The sequence below is a fragment of the Eschrichtius robustus genome, chromosome 11, assembly GCF_028021215.1.
Source record: "Eschrichtius robustus isolate mEscRob2 chromosome 11, mEscRob2.pri, whole genome shotgun sequence".
Taxonomy (NCBI): Eukaryota; Metazoa; Chordata; class Mammalia; order Artiodactyla; family Eschrichtiidae; genus Eschrichtius; species Eschrichtius robustus.
In genome coordinates this window covers 98,336,746-98,348,956 of record NC_090834.1, presented here as the reverse complement: position 1 = coordinate 98,348,956, position 12,211 = coordinate 98,336,746, and the positions used below count along the sequence as shown (strand labels likewise).

Below are 12,211 nucleotides of genomic sequence, written 5' to 3'. Positions count from 1 at the left end.
TTTGAGAGTAAATATTTTTTACCCTCCAGCTTAATCCAGACCAAGCTTATCTCCCCACTGAAAAGCCCACAGTCCAGAGAAAGATAAGCCCTTTGCTGCTTTCCTAATTGCAGGCTTGAAGCTCTGCTTGGGGACACCGGTTCCCTGGAAAAGCCTGATAAGTGGTCTGGTATTTGGCAGTGGCATCAGAGAGGCTGGCTCTGGGCTGGGGGGCCCCGCGGGGGAGAATGTAGGGGCACAGGGGCTGGTTCCCGGGGGGTGGGTCCCCCTTCTGCATGGGGCCTGAGACCCCAGCCCCTGGGCAGATCTAGCTACAGTGGGGGTGGGGGAAATGAATCCTGCCCTCCTGTTTGATGCCGAGTCCCACTTGGCGGGAAAAGCAAAATGGGTCACTGGGCCGCCAGACCCCTCCTTCTCTCCCAGTTACATGTCTGTTTCCCTCCTGCCAAGAGGAAGACCTTTGAAGTGCAGGCAGAACTGGTTCTTGTTCAGACCAGAGTCTCTGACATCCTCCACCAGCAGTTTCTCTAATAAAGGGCCACTAGAGGAGAGACGTGCAGTCTCTTGAGGGCTGGGGACCCTCAAATGGTTCACGGAGCCAGCCTGGGTCAAACCCAGCCAGGCCAGCCCTAGACCTGAAGGACAAACAATGTACCCACCCAGGCACCAAGTGTTCAACTAGTTCTCCAGTTGGTTCCCATCTCATCATTTTTCTCTTTCTCCCCTGGCTGTTTCTAGGATACTTGGGAAGAGAGGTGATTAGTGTCCAGGCTTTGCAATCAAGACAAACCTGGGTACGAATGCTTGCTCTGCTCTTGTCAGGTGACCTGGGGCAACTTAGCTGCCTTCTCTGTGCCTCAGTTTGCTTGTCTGTAAAATGGGATCACTAAGACTATCTCATAGTGTTGTAAGGTGGACTACATGAGATCATGAGTGTCCAACTCTCAGCCCAGTGCCTGACAAAGGTAGCTCTCGTGTCGGCTCTGCCCAGGGTTAAAAAGAAAGGAGGTTTTGCTCAGAGGCAAAGGCACAAAGACCGTTGACTTTCCTGGGGCCAGATGGGCTCTTCTGCTTGAGAACCACTCTCTTCCCCACACCCAGGATACCTGGCTGCAGTCTCTGGTTGGAGGTGAAGGAGTTGGGGTAGACCTAGCATTGGTTGAGAAACTATTGTGTTTCCTACGCTGTGCTAGGCCCACCCCCTTTTTACAGATGAGGAAACTGAGGGCCCTGTGGTATGAAGGAGTTTGCCCAGGAGCGCACAGCACCCGTGGTGAAGCAGGAACGTGTTCTCATGCTTTCATACAGGGCTCTCCCCCATCCCACTCGACGCCGCACCCCCCGGGGAAACAGGTGGGAGTGTCATCCCTATTCTGCAGGCATGGGTCTGAGGCCCAGACAGGTCCCCCAGCTGACCTGGAGCAGTGAGTGGGGCTGGGATTAACCCAGCGATGCCGGTCTGGGAAGGCTCAGCTCACAGGAGCCCATTGAGGGGCTAATGCTGGTGTCTGTAAGTGGGGGCGTGCCAGCCCCCTCGTGGGCAGCCGCAACCTCCGGCCCCTGCACGATGCACCTGCTCGGAGGGCTCTGAGGAGTGGTACCTCCGTATCCAGGCAACAGGTGTATCCTTGGTCCTCTCCAAGTCACAGGCCTGCAAGTAAGGACAGTGCTCCCCGCAGACCTCCCTAAGTGGCTAATTTTCAGCTTTCCAGAAGGAAATAAACCATAAGGAATCCAGACTCCTGGGCTCCCACAGGCTTCTGGAGGCAGAGGATTTCCAGGCATATCTCCTTGCTGCCTGCTTAAGCCTTGCAAATGCGCCTCCAGGTATAGACCCTTCCATGCTGTTTCCTTTTCCCCAATCAAAGGACGTGCCTACTGTGAGTCTGCATATTCTTCTTTCTGAAGCCATATAGAACAAGGCTACAGGACCCTGGAGATGCCACGCGATCCCCGGGATTGTCACAGAACCCCAGAAAATGTCTGGGACCCTCAGAAGCTGCCACAGTGCTCCTGGGAGTTTCCAGATCCCTGGGCTGTCATTGTGCACCAAGATCACACAGGTCCCTTGCATGCCAGAAAAAATTCTGGGCCACCATATAATTCCCTGAACTGGCATGGAACCCCTAGGATGCCATGGGGGGCTGGGCTGCTCCAGGAAGTCTAGGCCATGTAGAAACCCTGTGATGTCAGAGACCCTGGGCCACCAAAGAACCCCTGTGCTGTCACAGGACCGCTGGAAAATCTTAAAGCGGACATTATCAGCTTATGAAGCTTCCAACAACCCACAACCGCACACTCTCACTCTCAGCTCCTCATTCAGGCTGTTTTCCTACCTTCTTCCTGATCTCAGCTTAAATGTTTCTTTCTCCGGGAAGCCCTCCCTGGTGTCTCCCTGGGCCTTGCTCAATGCCACAGCACAGATGTCATGTCTTCAGCTCCATGACAGCTCCTTGGGTTCGCCCCATTAGAGCACTCAGCACTCAGTAGTGCCGCTACCTGCCCATGGGTCTGTCTCCTCCACCAGCCTGTGAACTCCTGGAGGGCAGGGGTTGAGTTCCTAGCACAGTCAGATGGCCCTTAATGAATATTACTTGAGTAAATAACTGTATGCTATTAATTTACTAGGAGCTTGACAGCTGTGTGACCTGGGGCAAGTCACTTCACCCCTCTGTGCCTCAGTCTCTTCATTGGCACAACTGGGATACCAAGAATATCTATCTCATACGGCTGGTGTGAGGCTTAAATCAGCTATGTAAAGCACTTACATAGAAAGCCTGGTATAGTAAGCATGATATAAATAGATGCTGGGGTTTTTTTTTTCCTTTTTTTAAGGTGAGAACATTTAAGATCTACTCTCTTAGCAACTTTCAAGTATACAACACAGTGTGTTTAACTATAGTCACCGTGCTGTGCATTACATCTGCTGAATTCATTAATCTTGTAGCTGGAAGTTTGTATCCTTTGACCAACATCTCCTCATTTCCTCAACCCGCCAGCACCAATCTGATCTCTAGTTCATGAGTTCAGCTCCACTAGATTCCCCAAATAACTGAGATCATACAGTGTTTGTCTTTCTGTCTGATTTATTTCACTTAGCATAATGCTTTCAAGGTTCCTCCATGTTGTTGCAATGGTGAGACTATCTTCTTTTTTATGGTTGAACATAAATATCTGCTATTACTATATGTGTGTACTCATTAGGTTTTTCTTTTTTTTTTTAATTAATTAATTAATTAATTTTTGGCTGCATTGGGTCTTCGTTGCTGTGTGCAGGCTTTCTCCAGTTGCGGCGAGCAGGGGCTACTCTTCGTTGTGGTGTGTGGGCTTCTCTTGTTGTGGAGCACCGGCTCTAGGCATGCGGGCTTCAGTAGTTGTGACACACGGGCTCAGTAGTTGTGGCTCGCAGGCTCTAGAGCGCAGGCTCAGTAGTTGTGGCACACAGGCTTAGTTGCTCTGCAGCATGAGGGATCTTCCTGGACCAGGGCTCGAACCCGTGTCCCCCGCATTGGCAGGCGGATTCTTAACACTGTGCCACCAGGGAAGTCCCTCATTAGGTTTTCACAGTGTCTAGACTTGCAGCAAGGATGGACAGGGGTTTCTTCCACCCCCAAATTTAATGCTAAATGTGGCAATAATAGCATCCACTAATATAGCTCTTACCACATTCCAGGCACTGCTCTTAATGCTTTATACACATTTACTCAATCTCATAGTAACCCTCTGAGGTTGGTGCTTGCTGTGCACTGAATTGTGTCCCCACAAATTCATATGTTGAAGTTGTGACTCCCCCAATGTGACTGTATTTGGAGATATGGCCTTTAGGGAGGTGAATAAGGTTAAATGAGGTCATATGGGTAGGGCTCTCATCCAACAGGATTGAAGTCTCTATAAGAAGAGGTAGAGACACCAGATCTCTCTCTCTCTCTCTCTCTCTCTCTCTCCCCGTGTGCACACACAGAGCAAAGGCCATGTGAGGACACAGTGAGAAAGTGGTTGTCTGCAAACCAGGAAGAGAGGCCTCACCAGAAATCAAATTCACTGGCACCTTGATCTTGGGCGCCTTGACTCTAGAACTGTGAGAAAATAAATGTCTGCTGTTTAAACCCCTAGCCTGTGCTATTTTGTTATGGCAGCTCTAGCTGACTAATATGGTGTAATATCCTTCTTAATCCCATTTGACACATGAACAGTGAGGCATGGTGAACTTAAGGGACTTGTCCCAAGGTCACACCTGGGGGAGTGGCAGAGCTGGGATATGAACCAGCTATTGGCTACCGAGTCCACACTCAACCACTACTTGAAACTGCCTCCAAGTTCAAGGGCATGGGCTGGGCATCCCAGAGGTAGGTGGCCAGGCCTGAGCAGCGTGGACAGTCTACATCAAGGAGAACGGATGGAGGAACTTGGCACATCTCAGTCAAGACTTTTAGGCTGCTTCCAAGACCTGCCTACTATGCTCAGCATCCTGAAGGCTGGTGGTGGGAAGACGGACTGACCACATGCTATGTGGTTGCAAGCTGATTGTGGCTACTGGGAGGCCATCTTCAGCCCGGCCTAGAGCCAGAGCAACTCCGCAATGGAAAAGGTTCCCAGGTCAGGTGGTAAGCTCCCTGTCCCTGAAGGTATTCAAGTACTGTTGTTGGACCACCACTTACTGGTGATGCTTGGGGAAGAATGAACAGCAAGAGTAGATATTTTCAACAGTCCTCCCCAGCCTCAAGCAGCTGTGAAATATTAGAAGGACTGGCAGTTAAAAGAGTCCCTGGAAAAAACTCTTCCCGACCAGCTCTGCCTGTTAATTCCGCTCATTTTTCAAGTCCCAGCTCAGACATCACCTCCTCCAAGAAGTCTTCCTTAACTCTCTCTCCCACCTCCCCATGTCCAGGTTGGTGGTCTGTGTGAGTCTTACTGGCAAAACTAGAAACAATGGGTGGCAGTTACAGGGAGAGAGTTCACCCTGATACAAAGATAAGTATCTCCCATCTCTCTGAAATCTGAGAGGCCCAAGGTTTAAATCCTGGTTTCCCCTACTTCCTACCTTTGGGTGAGTGCCTCTACCCCTCTGAGGTGCAATTTCCTCAGCTGTAAAATGATTTCCTCTCAGAGAATGGAACCAAAGATCAAAAGACATCAACAAGCTTGGCACTTAGCATGTGATCAGGATATGCAAGTTTCCTTCAGTCTCTGGGGGAGTAGTGAGCTGCCCGACACTGGGTGTATTCAAGCAGATGTCAGAGAGTCATAGTGTGGGATCGGGTACAGAGGATTTCTTTCTTGCACTGAAGTAAAGACTGCACTCAGTGTCCTTATGAGTTCTTCCAACTCTAAAAAAGCACACCTACAGCTTGGCCTTGGCTGGCTATGGGAAGATGGGCACATCACTGAGTGGACACAGTCTCCACCGACCTTCACCAGGCTATAAAAAAAAGGAGTCCACACATGGTGCATGATTCCCTTTATATGAAATGTCCAGAAAAGGCAAAATTTATAGAGACCAAGAAGAGTAGATTGGTTGTTGCCTGGGGCAGGGTGTGGGAATGGGAACCGATAGCAAATAGGAACCAGGTTTCTTTTGGGCGTGATGGGAATAGTCTAAAGTTAGATTGTAGTGATGGTTGCACAACTTTGAAAATTTACTACAAATCATTGAATCATACCCTTAAAGTTAGAGAATTTTATGGTGCATAAATTTTGCCTCTCTAAAGCTGTTAAAAACAAAAACAAAACACCCACCAATAAAGCAGGATTCCAGAGGAACCAATGGCGTAGTTGAGGGTGATGCCCACACCCCGTGGGAAGTATGGCAGTAGCAGGTTGAGGTCAGAGGTCATGAGGCCTGAGGTCACCTCCAGTCTCCTCCACCTGCGGCTTCACATTGGCACTTCCTTGTTATCTTTTGCTCTGTAAGATGTGAGGAAATGGAACAGACCCACCAGCCGACCTCATTAAAAGCCTGCAGTGAACCCCAGGCGATGTGAGAAGCCGAGGGAGGGAGCATGAGGGAGGAGGCCTGCAGGAGACCGGCCTCCTGGAAGCCTTTGGTGACCAGCACTGGGTGGCAGCTCAGGGCACCTCGTGGTTCGGGGTCTCTGAGTTAAGATAAAAGCCAAGGACTTGGCCTGACCTTGTTTGTAAGGCACCGGTGGGTCCACTTGAGGGAGGAGGGGATGTAGCCAATCATCTGCTGAGCACCTACTACGTGCCAGGGAGGGGTGGACATTCACCCTGGTGATGTGACTGGCCATGGGGCCGGGAGACCAGCAGAGGAACCATGTCTGGGCACCAGGCCTATGCACTGTGAAAAGATCTGACTTGCTCATGGTTGTAAAGCTGTCTGGTTTAAACTTCTTTGTAAATGAGAGGTGGGCATTTATCAAACCCATTTAACATGAAAGGAAACCAGAGCTCTGGAAGCTACGTCACTTGCCTGAGGCCACACAGGAAGTAGCAGAAGTAAGATCTGAACCCAGGGCCTATGTAAAGCAGGAGAATAACTTTCAGAGCGAACTGAATGAATGTTGATCTCTTGGTTAGTAGTGAGCTCCCCATTGCTAGAGGTATGTAAGCAGAGGCTTAATGAATACTCTCAAGAAGTCCAAACAGATGACCTTGAAAGCCCTCCCAAGTCCAGTTAGTTTGTGAGGCCACACATCCTTGCCGGTCATTTTCCTTGAGAGTTAAATCTGGACTGAGGGTCAAGTAGAAAAGCCTGAGCCATTTCTGAGCCCCGGAGGGAGGGGACCTAGTGGGCAGGGCCTGGCTGGCACCTCCTCCGCTGGAACCCCACACACCACCACTGATTGTTGCTTGGGGCTAACATGATACTTGAATACACAAAGGCCAGGCCATGGCAAGCATCACCGGGCTCCAGGCAACTGCACTTCAGCCTGAACGAGCCCCGGGATTGGGGGCACAGGAAGCAGGAGCTGCCACCCCAAAGCTGCTGCTCAGCTGGGCAAATGGGACCCTGTCTGGCCCTCTAGCCAGCGGCCTATTTCACACCTGCCCCACCTCTGCCCCGCGGGGGGCACCCCACCCTCCCTCTCCCTGGTTCTGGCCTCCCCGAGGACTCAGCATCCTCGCAGCTCTGATTCACCACAGGATGAGCTCATCAGAGGCCCCTTCCCAAACAAGAGCCCTAGGCCTGCGAGAGGCCCCAGCTCCCTTTCTTGTTCCTGCCTGGCCCTGGGAAGACTGAGAGAGGCTGGGGCCTCTGAGGCGGGGGCTGGTCTGGGGGCTTCCCCTGCCACCTCCTCTCCAGGGGGCTCCCCAAGCCAGCACTGAGGTGGGGAGGCCAGGGGCACTCTTGACCCCCATTGTCATCCACCTTAGGGCCCCTCCCAGCCCCTCCCAGCCTTCACCCTGCTCCACCCTCAGAAGGAATCTCGGTTTGCCCTTACCTATGTTGGTGTCTCCACTTCAGACCTAGATCCCAGACATGCAGGGGGCACCTTAGTCTCCTCTACCCCAGAAACAGTAACTGGGGTCTCTGGGGGTGGAAGGCATGAACGCAGAGACTCAATGCAGTACAAGACAGTTACAGCATCCTTTCAAGGTCCTAATGTTCTAGCAACAGGGCAGGGCCCCTCCATGACTCAGGGTATTCCAGGGCCTTCTCTCCCTCCACTGCAGGCTCAGCCCTGCCCTCCAGAAGACAGCCTGTCACTTGCTGCGGTCCAGGGGCCTCACACAACCATCCATCCTCCCCACTATCTTTCCTCTGCATAAACCCTTCCATGGCTCCCCAGCGCTCCTGAGGAAAAGCCCAAACTCAGAGCACAAGAAGCCTATTGATTATGCCCTCCCTTCCCCCACGCCCTCTTCTCACTCCACTCCAGCAGCACCACTTGTAGCTCCCTGAATGCTTTGGCTCTACCACACCCCAGGGACTTTGCACAGGCTGATCCTTCTGCCAGGCATCCACTCCCCTCCCCCAAGTTACACACAGATTTCTCTGTCCACCTTTAAGTCATTCATAATCCAAGCCTTCCCCAGCACCGCCCCCTTCCAGCGTGGGTTCCTTCACTCCTTCTACGTGTGGCACAGTGTGTTAGACCCGGGCCACCTGCCTGTTGTTCTCAAACTTGAGCTTGCGTCAGAATCCTCTGGAAGGCAGCAGAGGACACAGGCAGGAAAGCACAGGCTGTCAGAAGGTGGCTAGGGACCAGGAACGTGGAAGCTTGGGCTGGACTGAGCCCTGGGGCACCGTGACAGAAGAGAGGGCCTGGGCACGTGGCCAGACATGGAGTCTACGAGCCTCTCACTCCAAGCTTAGCCTGAATGTGGCACCTCAGGCCACCGCCCCAGGCCTCCAGGACACAGAACACTGGAGACCCTCAAGGCTCAGAGCAAACCGGAGCCAAGGGCACACATGCTGCCGTCGCTCCAGTAGGACCACTGTCCCCTCCTGACTGTGTACCTGTCTTCTGCTCTTTAAGGAGAAAGAAAAGGAGAAAAGTGCCAGACTTGGGAAGCTCCACATTCAAAGAGAATGTTGCTGGGGAAGTGGAGGGAAAGAGCTGGAAGATGGCAGAGGGTGGGTTGGGGGACATTTGCTTTTAAATTTAAATCCTTTCAGATCATTGAAATTTTTAAGGAGCACATCACTTCTGTAATGATAACTTTCAAAAATAATTTTTGTCTTAAAAATGCAAAGCAGTCTGCAAAAATCTGTTTGGGAGAGAGAAGTTTATGGCCCATTAGCTTAAGGGGTCATTAAATACATCATCATCATCTTTTCTTGAGCGTTTACCATGTGCCCAGAGCGCTGCTCCATGGTTTAACACCCATTATCTAATCTAATGCTCATCACAGCCCTATGAGTTGGAAGCTATTAGTGCCATCATTTTCTAGACGAGAAAACAGAATTTGATCGAGACTAAATAACATGCCCAAGGTCACCCAGCCTTGGAGCAGGGGTCTGAACTCTCGTGAGTCTGACAGCCGGCAAGGTCTCGTCCTTAGATCAGGGCACACACTATGCTGCCTCCTGAAACTGAAACGGAGAAACTGACAGGCCCAAAAGCCATTTGTTTTGCATCTACTCCACTGCTTGAAAACCACTGGCTTTGCACAGGAGTCCAAATCAAATCGTTACAGGAAAACAAACCCAGGGCCTGGTGTCACCAACCACCTTGGAAATTTGGACCAAGGCTCGGAAAGCGTGTATGACAGTGAATCCACTGTAATCCGCCCACCTGTCTAACCATTCACCAATCCCTGACTACAAACCCTGGCATGCTCAGCTCTGTGCTGGACGCTGGAGACCAGAGCGGCTGAGATGCCCTTGGCCACCAGGAAAGGACCAGGTGAGCACAGGGCAGATCGGACCCCTCAGCACCTTCCAATCTGCCAGCTTTGCATCCTGCAGAAAGACCCCCAAACCCTTTGCAATTCAGGATCCAAACAAGCATTACAGGCGGTGAGAATAAAACACAGCCCTGTAGTCCATGCTCGCTGGTAGGCTTCCTCTCGCGAATGCCTTCGTTTGCATAAGGCCGAGCCTGGTCTTGGCAGTCCCGTCCATCTCGTTGGTCCAGGGACAACGCGACACCAGCTAAATATGGTGGGATCTCTGGCATTTCATCCTTTAGCCCCAAGACGGAAAGGAAGGGGTTACACAAAGCCCCAGGAGCGACGGGAGGCAGGGTGGGACTTCTCGCCAGGGCTCCAGTCTGCAGACTTCAGTGCACTCCTGCTGGCCATGAGCTCCTTTGGCCAACGGTGTCCATGGCGCCAGCCAGAAGGCAGAGGCTGCTCCAAGCGCAGCCTGAGCTGCCGAGAGCAGGCAGCTTGGGTGCCCCATTCGATAGGATCCCACGCGCATTTCAGAGGTCCCGGCACATGGCAAGTGCTCAATAAATGTTTGATGAATGAATGAAGAAATGTGGTTTTGAGGAAGACAGCTCTGCCCCCATGTGGAGATGGGAGGGGTGTGACTCTCAGCCCCACCACCAAATTTTGGGGGACATGGACTTAGGCTGCCTTGCAGGCACCTATACAAAGATTCTGTTGAGGACTCCTCCCACAGAGTTATGAAAATGAAAATATAAATAATAATAACACCAATAGCATCAGTGCTATCATGAAGTACTGACCCTCTGGCAGGTCATTATCTCTCTTAGTTATTTCATTTAATCTTCACATAAGTCCTGTGAGACACAGAGTACTATTACCCCCAACTTGCAGATGAGAAAACTGAGGCTCAGAGGGCCAAGGCTGTAGTACTAGCAGAGTTGGGATCGGCACCCAAGTCTAACTTGGAATAAAAGTTTAAAGCTGGAAGGGGCCTCACCCCTCATTTTACAAAGGACAAACTACAGCTCAGGGAGGCTGAGGTCACCAGTAACAGAGCTGGGACAAGAATCTGAGTGCCCCTACTTCCAGCCCAGGGTCTGCCACTAGGCCTCCTGCTTGCAACACTGTAAATGAAGACGATTTCTAAGTTCTGTAAAGAACCTCGAGATGGGAGGATTAATTACTCTTGGTCCCTGTGCAGCACCATCTTTTCTAAAGGGCCCCTCCAAAACTCCCTCTCCTGGGCTTAAAGGGAAAACACAAGAGCCACTCAATTCCAAACCCAGCCTGTGATTTAAGGCAGCCTTGAAGATGGCCACAGGCCTGTGTGGCCAAGCCTGGAGGACTGCATGGAAGAAGCTGACTGCCTTCATCTCACTTCCTGCCTGGCACAGTCTTCCAAGCTCCAGGGCTCCCACCTCCAGGCCTTTGCTCTCACTGTTTCTTCCACCTGGGATGCCTTCCCCCAGCTTCCTCGCCTGTCTCATGTCCTACTCACTTTTCAAAGCCCAGCTCATATGCACTGCTTTCCCTGATTTCCTACCACTGTCACCACCCCAAAGTGACCTCTTGATCCGGTCTTAGAACCTCCAAGCCTTCCTTTATACTTCTGCTCTGAACCCTCCCATTCTCTACCTTGAATGACAGGATTTACTTTCACGTCTGTCTCCCTTATAACAGGCTGGCTCCTTGAGGGGCTCTCAGCGGTAGTCTCTGAGGAGCTGCTGAATGAACAGAGAGGGGCTGGGAGTGGAGAGGTTGGCCTCTTCTTTTTGTTGACTCGTGCACACCCCTGACTGGGTTTGCATACAGATCTCAAACTGTGGCCTTCCCTCCCTCTCCAGGACCCATCACCAGCTGCATCTTAAACTCTAAGTCCTAGAGGGTGAGGACCAAATCATTCTAGTATCTCTGTAGCATCAGTCATAAGTGGGGGCTTTAAAAAATAGTGTGGAAAATAATTAAGTGATGAACATCCACCAAGTCCAGCTATGGTTTGGCACTGGATGAGGGGTCGGGGGCAAGACACCCAGAGGAAGTGTCCTGGCCTCGGTGGATCTCACAGAGGAGACAGCAGGGATCCCAGAGGGCAGCGACCATTCGGCTTTGCCCACTCCCAATCCCCGGCAAATAAACAGTGCCTGGCACACAGTACAAGCTCAACAGCCAACGGCTGAAGAAATAAATTAATACGTATTGACCCAAGGGCAGTGAGCGTCCCATATAAGGCAGGGTGGTGCTGAACGCTGAGTTGGTCTACACGGTGAGTCAGAGCTGCAGAATTCACAGGCCAGAGAGATGGAGAGAGAGAGAGAGACAGGGGTGCGGGGCCCGGAGGTTTGTGGTTGACCGAAATCAACAAAGGACAGATCTTAAAAAGCACTTGGCTACAGTTGCCTGGGAGGCAGCATCATACACTGCGGTTTTCCATCTTTTTTCTGCAGAGCAATGTTTTTTCAAATGAAATCGTACACCGTACCCTAAATGCATAACAGAGCTTCCCCGGTGGATGTCAGCTGGGGCTGAGGCTGGCCTGCAAACCGGCGGACTCTTGGGGCCGCTCCTGCTTGAACAGTGACGGCCTCCTCTCCTTCCCCTTCCCTCGGAGAGGCCCCAGGAAGGTGGTGGCTGAGGGGGAGGCTTGCGGCCCTACTCCGGGCGTCACAGGCCAGGTCTTCTGGGAGGCCATTTAGGACAAATAAATGCTAAAGTGGCTCAAGGAACTTTCCCCAGCGATGAGGGAGTGGGGGTGAGGGTGGGGTGTAAAGAAAGCAAAAGGCCCTCCCAGCAAGCGAAGGACAACCCAAAGCGGCCAGATAAGCAGTGACTGAAATAGCGGGGTGGCCCCTAGGGAGGATGAGGACTCACTATGGGCAGGACTTCCTGGGGCAATGCTTTTGGAAAGTGAAGC

At 51.7% G+C, this 12,211-nt stretch overlaps 1 protein-coding gene across 4 annotated transcripts in view; it reads right to left on the bottom strand.

Moving 5' to 3' along the window:
• TSPAN18 (tetraspanin 18) overlaps positions 1 to 12,211 on the bottom strand; it is a 180,834-nt gene that overhangs the window by 45,538 nt on the left and 123,085 nt on the right. Inside the window, exon 1 of one of the 4 annotated variants that reach the window (XM_068554709.1) lies at positions 5,737 to 5,774. The exons of the other annotated variants lie outside the window; for them this stretch is intronic. The gene's annotated coding sequence lies outside the window, so the exon portion shown is untranslated. Of the gene's footprint in view, positions 1 to 5,736; positions 5,775 to 12,211 lie in introns of those variants that run through there. 4 annotated transcript variants of the gene reach the window in all.